Source organism: Ursus arctos, unplaced genomic scaffold (assembly GCF_023065955.2).
Source record: "Ursus arctos isolate Adak ecotype North America unplaced genomic scaffold, UrsArc2.0 scaffold_15, whole genome shotgun sequence".
NCBI lineage: Eukaryota > Metazoa > Chordata > Mammalia > Carnivora > Ursidae > Ursus > Ursus arctos.
In genome coordinates, this window is record NW_026622819.1 from 31,582,571 (window position 1) to 31,591,426 (window position 8,856).

Consider the following 8,856-nt stretch of genomic DNA (forward strand, 5'->3'; position numbering starts at 1 on the left):
GGTGCTCAGATAACAATCTTTGCCAAACAAACTCTTCTCATTTTTTCCTACCTCTCTGCATATTCTTTCTCAGATGCATTTGTGACTCTGTTCTTTACCCAGTCCTAAAACATTGACTTACCTCATGGTGCTGTTCTAAGTCTGCTACTCTTTTTGGTCTCCAAACTTCCATGGCCGATATCATTCTTTCAGATTGCTTTAATGGATGTCTCTAGCCTAGGAAGCCCCCAAAGCAAAGTCCAATCACTACTGAAACTCTACCCATCAATGCCTCAAAGATACTTCAACGTTAAACGTGTGTAAGTGAACTTGTAAGTTCCGTTATTTCTTCTTCCAGCCTTCCTTGACACAATAAATGGCACTAATCTCCACCAAACTGCCCAAGTCAGAGGCTTGGCAGTGCTCCCTGACTTCCCAATGCTTCCTCACATTATCTAAGCAATCATTAACCCTCAGGATTCTAGTTGCTAATTATCTTTTAAATCTAGTCATTTCTCTCCATCTCCATCTCCAATACCCTGATAAAGTGTGTCATTTTTTTTTTTAAACTCTTTCCAGGTTTCTACCCACAGTCCTGTTCTCCCCAATCCACACTGCCATCAGAGTCATTTTTATAAAATTGAACTAGGGTTATATATTTTCTCTGCTTTAAATCTTTCAATGGCTTCCTTATGTCCCTTGGACAATAAAATCCAAGCCCTTTAACATGTGTTATGGTGTCCTTCATAATTTAGTTCTATTCTCCCCCTTGACCTCCAGCTCCTTTCCCCTCACTCCTTCCCTTCAACATCCAATTTTCTTTTGGTTATTTTCTAAGATACACCATACTTTTTCCTTGGGACCAAGTTGCTCCCTCCATTTAGAACACTTTTCCCTGACCTCTTTCAAAGTCTAAGCCCAAATCATTTTCAGGTCTCAGCTAAAAATGTCACTTCCTTTTGGGGATCTATAGTAATTCCTTAGGTTAGATTAGAATTCCTGCTTATGCCCCTGGGACACCTTGGATTTTGTTGTATTTTCTTGGTTAAAAGGTTTATTTACTTCTCTGTTCTGCAGTTCTCATGAAAGCAGTAGCTGTATCTGTTGTATTTACTACTGTGGCTCCAAAGTTCTTCGCGGGCCCATTAGGAAATTTGTTGGTGAATGAATAAAGTTATAAAGTGAGAAACTTGACCAGCTTCTATCATATTTTTACAAATTCTAGGATACAAATGCCGGTTTATATATCATAGTTAAATTGTCTATGAAACAAGTTTCCAGAAGGCCAACTTCTGATGGTATCTTGACCCAGCACCTCCAATCACATTCTCTAATGAGAAGAACAGGGCTGCTTTGTTTGCATGCCTTTATTCATTCCCACTATGACCAACATCCTCAACGAACTCTGGCAAAGCCGAAGAATGATTTCCCTAATGCCTCCCAGAGGAACCACAATAAAGGAAATCAGAGAGACATCTGTGCATTGTTTATACCTCCACGATCCTTTCTCGAGTTGTAAATTACTTGGCAACAGCTGGGCAAGAGAGAAAGGAGAGCTATTCTATTTGAAGAAGGAGGTATGAACACTATAACTAATTCAGTGCTTTGAAACTTTATCGTTCCTTGAGTTCCTAGAACCAGTTTCAACTGGTGTGGAGGGGGCGTTTTGAGGGGGTGTTTCTCATACAACCAACAAGCGGTTCTTGGACACTAGCAGGGTGTCTGAAAATTCAACTCAACACCCTAGCTATGTATGGGGAGATAGAAGTAGGTTCCACACATTGAAGGTTCGTTCCTACAAGACCACAAATCCTCTTCTTTGCCCCCCCTTCAAATGCCAGTCATAAGCCCAGGTTGTTACCTGTACTTCTGACTAACCAGCTATAAATCAAAGGTTCCCATGACCTCCTCTTTGGGTTCAATGAATTTGCTAGAGCAGCTCACAGAAACTCAGAGAAGCATTTTACTTACCAGACTATTGGTTTATTATAAAAGGCCATAACTCAGGAATAGCCAGATGGAAGAGGTGCACAGGGAAAGGCATGGGGAAAGGACCGCGAGTTTCCATGCCTTCTTCAGACGCACCACTCTCCCAGCACTTCCGTATGTTCACCAACGTTGAAGTGTCACCAGCAAGACCCCTACTCCTCCCTTCCTCTTCACAGGAAGGTTAACCTTATCTTTTAGAGGTAAACAACAGCAAGAACACCGGCTGGCCTAGACCAGTTTGAGCTTACCCACTGGCTCACCCCTTGCAGATGGACCCTGGAGCGTCCCACAGTCCCTCTACCTCGCTGTAATGTTAAAATCTCCTCCCAAGGAGAAACAAACCTCTTTAACATAACATACTATGTATGTATGAGCGTGTTTCCTTAAGATGCATGAGTGACCTTATACCCACATCTACATGTGATGACATAGATTCCCTTCCGAAAATTCACTCTAAACCCTAAAGAATCTGTTCACCCTTGTTCAGGGAGTCATGGCTTTGGAAGTTAATCCCAATGATCTCTAGCCCCTTGGCCGTTACCAGAGGTCTGAGGGTGGGACTGAAAGTTCTAACCCTCTAATCATATGATTGGTTCTCCTGGCAACCAGCCCCATCCCTAGGTGGGATTCAAAAGTCACAACATTAACATAATGAAAGACTTTTATTGCTCTCATCCCTTAGGATATTCCAAGGGTTATAGGAGCCAGAAACAGGACAAAGACCAATATGTATAAATACATATTTCTTAGTATAAGTCGCAATATCACAGTCATCTACAAATTTATAGTATTTTTTATTACTCAGAATTGGTAATTATAATACTAATCAGGGGATATCAGTGAATTGCATACATGCATAAAATGAGTAAACACAATTTCGACTTTGGAAAACTTAAATGGAAAAAAAATGTGTAACCTGTGTGGATGTTGGTCTGTGCCACTCTGATCCCCCTCCAGCCCTGAAAGATTTATTCCCAGAGCTGTGGACAGCCGTCTGCCCTCTTTCAGGATTGCCTTGGAGAGAGCCAACTTTGCCACAATCCTTTCCCAGGGCTGTTTGCTCCAACTTGTTGACTTGGGCAAGTAACAGCCTGGGCCCATTGACCCAGCTTCAAACAACTCTTAAGGAATCCCAGCAATTTGGAGCTTCTGTTGGAGTTGGCTAAGGGCTTGATGTGAGCACATCACTGCCCCAATTCTCTTTCTTTCCAATACGGATTCCTTCTCTTTCCCCACTGTTGAACCCAGGAGCACTATCTAATAAACTTCCATCTCAAGTTTGTGACACAAGCCCTTTATATTAGGCTGGGAATTTAGTGTCAGATAAGAATTTGCTTACTCTGTTATCCACTAAGTTCTGGATGGGATCCTTGGGAGATTAGAAATGTTTTGTTCAGGGGTGCCTGGGTGGCTCAGTCGGTTAAGTGTCTGCTTTTGGCCCAGGGTCATGACCCCAGGGTCATGGGATCGAGCCCCATGTCAGGCTCCCTGCTCAGTGGGGAACCTGCTTCTCCCTCTCCCTCTGCCTGCTGCTCCTCCTGCTTGTGTGCTCTCTCTTTCCGTCAAATAAATAAGTAAATAAATAAAATCTTTAAACAAAATAAAATAAAATTGGTTTGTTCAGTGAGAGCCAGAAGGGAATAAGACTGAGTTTAGGGATGAAGGTGGTAATAGGAACATAAGGCAAAAGGACAGAATGACTCTTAGAAACTTGAGCTTAATTAGGCTGACTTACTTAACCTTCCTAGGTGGCCTGTGAATTTTGCTTTGAGACGAAACCTCTTCTGCCTCTGACCTATAAAGAGTCTATAGCTGTTCTTGTAATTTTGCTTTGTTTACTATTCTTCCACAAGTAGCTTATCACTCAAGCCTTTTTAGGGTAGAATATAGATATTATATCTCATTACTTCTGCAGAGTTTCTAGCTCAGTGTCTTGGATGTCCTGATATCTTAATATTCATACATTGTTATTGGATGAGGTTCTTTAAAAATAGGTACCTACCTAGTCATTTATTCCTCAGCTTGGTTCTTCCATAGAGAACTTTTTTTTTTTTTTTCCCCACCCAATCTGATTTTAAGATGTTATCAAAACCACTTTTCAAGGCTGGTTAAATATAGACTTCTTTATACCTTTTTGTTTACTGAGATGTCTGAACATAACAATTTCCATTATAATACAAAACTGATTCCAGTCAAAGTTGAGAACTTAGTATGTTCCAAGGGTGGGGCAAAATGCTCCACATGCAATCTTGAAATCTTTCTGGATTTTGAAAAAATATCTGCATGATGTATTTTTGTAAACTTATTATATTTTATTGTATTTAAATTCTTGGGAAATTGGCAATCCATTTAAACACTAATTAGACTATTTTTTTTCTGAATTAGAATAATTGATTAATAAGAGAAACCCATGTTTGGGCACCTGGGTGGCTCAGTCGGTTGGGTATCTGACTCTTGGTTTTGGCTCTTGTAGTGGTCTCTGTGTTGTGGGATTGAGCCCTGCGTCTGGCTCCATGCTCAGCAGGGAGTCTGCTTAAGATTCTCTTCCTCTGATCTTTCTCCCATTTGTGCATGATCTCTCTCTCCCCCTCTCGCTAATAAATAAATAAATAAATAAATAAATAAATAAACTTAAAAACCAAACCAAACCAAACCATGCCTTATGCATGCCATATAACAGAATGGCAAGTGCATTGTGGAGCCCGATTTTAGGCCCTGAGCACTGTGATAAGACCAGGTCTTCTGGGAGATAGCCATCTAGGACAGCTGCTGAATCTTCTTTGACATTTTTACCAGCAGGCCCTATTTTCATTGCTATTGGAACTATTCGTAGTTGATCAATGAAGGAATGAGTTAGTTCCTCCCTCATTCAAAGGAAATGGAGCAGTCAAAAGACCAAGTACCACAATAAACTAGGAAAGAATAACAATTAAACACAAGTGGCTTGGAGAGGAGAATGTAAAGAAGGACGTAAAAGTTCAAATAAGAAGAGTAGATTAAGTGTGAGTATGAGCAGATCTCTTTCTGTGAAGAACAGGGAACTGGCAAGAGAGATTTAAATTAGAAATTCGTTTCATTTTGGCCTTGAGTCCCCATTATATGTTTTCCTGTCTCTGTGCTGTCGTCCCTGCTTTAGAAGAGTCAAAAGTGGGGGATTCTGATGGAAACAAACATAACATCACTGTCCTAAAGCAAGTGCTGGTGGAGGAGTGGACAGAGGCACCAGTAGAATCTAGAAACTTGAACCTCTGTCCACGAGGAGTTAAGCCTTTTCTCTCTCTGGGCTTTTAAGAGGTTTTTTGGGGGGAGAATACCTTTATTTTGCTCTATCGAGTTATGTTTTCCAAATAATCTGCTTAAGAAAATCTCTGTGTTTAAGTAAGAAATTGCCTGAAGGGAATTTAACTTTATTCTCTTGTTGACAGTAAGTTCAGCAAAATCATTTACTGTGTGCCCAACTTTATCCACCCACAAAAGAGATTGCAGTCAGAACTACGTTCTAATGAAAACAAGGCTTCTATTTTCTGCATTTATTTATACAGTGTGGTGAAAATCGCCCCACACTTCTCTCCAATGTGCTTATACCTGTAGCAACTCCCTGCAGATCTGAGAAGTTTCCAGTCTTGGAAGAAACAAGGGAACAGGTGGGGGAGGGACAGGAGGTGTGTCAACATCAGGTCACTGATTTCAAGCTGCCAGCACCTCAGACTGGTGGCCGAGGTGTAACTGTGTAATCCGTGGAGGTTTATATTCTGTTACTTTATCGGTTCTTTCTAATTAAAAAAGAAACAAGAATCTTTGAAGAGGAGAGGAGATGGTGGCTGTTAGCGCATTAGCTTTATTTTTTTGCCCCGAGACTGTGCCATATAATTGTTTTCCACAAGTAAGAATCGGTACTATGGACAGAGGACAGACACCGGGTCTCATTTTTGGCTCTGCCACTTACTAGCTGTTCGCATAAAACCTCATTATCCCACATCGATCAATTTAGTACTCATAAATAGTCCTGTCTTGGGTTCCCGTGTTCTGTATGTACAAAGGAAGCAACAGTGTAAGAACTATATTTATAATCGAAATTGTTTTTGTAAATATACATAGGTCTTGTTTGTCTTCGATTTGTTTGGTGAGCAAAGAGAGGATATCCTTTAGCTAAGGGAGACTAAGCAGTTTGGGATTTAAATATCCGTGATTCAAGCCACAGTTCCCTTCTCCTGGATCATTCCTTCCTAAAACGTAATGTCACCTAATCAGCAGATCATATTAAATCCTATGATTATATATTTTTAAAAACACTTTTCAGGAAGTTTATAAAGATATGCAGTTGAACTAATTGAGACGGAGGTAAACTACCAGAAGATGTGGGAAGGCTTGGGGCGGGGTGGAAATCATTATACCACAGCCTAAGACGAGAATCATCACTGCCAACAACCACGAAATCTAACTCTGCTCTTCACGGTGAACAAGACCGTAAAAAACAAAGGCAGTGAGATATAAAGTCAACCCATTATGAAAGAAGTAGCCTTTCCTGGCAATAAACTCTACAAGAAACTTATAATTCAAATCCTTATGCAAGAGACAGATGGTTAGATTTGTCGCATAAAACAGGAAAACCCCAAATAAAAATGCTTTGAACAAATGAGCAACTATCTCTCTCTCTTGTAAAAGAAGGAATCCCAAGCTTTTTTGGAGAATCTTCATGGTGTCACTGAGGACTTTGGCTCTTATTTTCTGGTCCATCATCCTCAAGATTTGTGCTTTCCATCCTCAAAGTATCTTTTGGTCCAACACGGCTACTGGTGCTTTAGCTATCACATCTGAATTTCAGGCTGTCAGCAAGAAGGAGTAAGACCCCAAATTATTTGTCCCTTCCTATTTAAGAGAATTTTCCAGAACTCTCACATAACCACTTCTGCACCTATTTTATTGGCTCCAATTTAATGACATGCCACATCAGGTAAGGACGCAGTGTTGGCTGGGAAGTGTAGTCTTCGTCAGGGTAGGCATACTCCACTAAACATAGCTGATGAGCAATTGGTAGTCTCTGCCACAGACAGGAAATGACAACATGGAGAATGTTTCAATAGCCATTTTACATAAAATTCAAATGTGGCCTTTATAGAAATATGTTATAAGAGACCAGGGAACAAAGTCCAATGACCTCAAAATATTGATGCATCTACACCGTTTTAGCCTAGGTCTCCAGGCTTCCTCGAGAGAGGTGAATGCTGGAGCTTCAGAGAAATAATCACATGTTTAATGTGTTGGCTCTAGTTCAAGGAATCACTTCTCTAGGTACCAACCCATTTTTTAAAAATGAGTTATTATAGGGAAGACAGAAATCTAGTTGTTAGGAGATTTAATCAATGCAGAGTCTTATATTCCTTTAGCATTCTAACAGGCAATAGATACACAAATCTTTTGTTTGCAGCCTCTGTAATAACTGTGGGGGAAGTGCTTTGTTCAAAGCAAATACTTATGTATTCTGGGTGTTTGGAGTTCTCCCGAATTCTTCAGGTCTAAGAAAGATGGATTTGAGCCCCATTCCCTGGAATGTGGAAGACCAGAGCCCTTTCCAAGATTGCCAAGAACTCCAGAGGGACTTGTGTTCTCACCGTCACCTCTGGCTTCAGGTACCTGCTTCCAACAGTTGGCTCTGACGTTATGAGTTGACTTGCTGTTTTACTCATGTTCTTCCTCTCAGACTGTGTCAACCTTTTGGTAGGACTTGGATCTTTTCCTTATTTTTCACATACACAAAAAAATGCAACCCCCCTGAATTAACCAACAAAAATAAATATACACCTACCTGTACAAGGTAATTTTGTGTGAGTAGAAGACTTTCCTGAAGTTTGTCAGAGTACAAATGTAGCATCACATATACAAGAACAAATTAAAATTAAACTGTAGACATCTTTGAGGTGAAAAGTCCTTTAGCCACCACATACCACTGGGAGCGTCATTCTCATTTCCTCTCCTTCTGATCCCTTCTCAGCTCCATACAACTTGGCTTACTTCTCCCTTCTCATATATAAAGTAATAAAGCTGTCTTTGGTCATTACCCCCAAAGTTACCTTTGCGTATTCAAGTTCCATCGAACGGCAGGGCTGGTTGGCACTTGTGATCACACGCAGCAGGTTTTGAAGGTGTCGTGCCTGCACCGGGCTATCTTTGGTCCTTGGGCCGTTTTGAGGCTTGTAGCGGTGGAAGTGAGAGCCCTTGTAAGGATGGACTGAGATGAGGCATGTGAAAAGCAAATGACAGTAAGTATCTGATAGTCATTCAGTAAGCGTTAGGTGCTATTATTAGAGTAACGATGGTCCGTTGATGATGCTTTTTCTCATTGAGAGAAATGCTGAGTCTTTCTATTCTTGTGGCTCAGAATAGTCTTAATTTGAATATAGAGGCCTCCAGAATCTGAATTTGTATATCCTTCCAGAGATGTTTAGTGCATATAGGATGTGACTGTATTTATTCTCTTCCATGGCTAATACGGAGGAAGGCTGTTTGAGTCTCCTGTGTCAACAGTTCTGTTTATCAATTAAGCTATCTGAAAGTTAAGCGCTTCCTTTGTAATAAAAACAAGGTTGCGATCATCGAATTGGTTAGACTGGCAATTCATTTTCCTGAGAGATACAAAAGAAAATAGAGAAATAATTTGCTGAAAATGGAGCAATAGGTACAATTAATTTGATGAGGGTCACTGTTAGAAATCTGGATTTGTTTATATTACGGAATGTGTAGGGGCACTGTGACCTGCCTCCTGTCCTCGAGGAGACATAACTGAATAAGAGGATAAAAGCTGAATGCCATGGGACCTAAGCACAGCAGGAGGATTCTTTAGAACTATGTTAGATTATAGTTTAGGTTAGTTTTTTTGAAGCATTATTG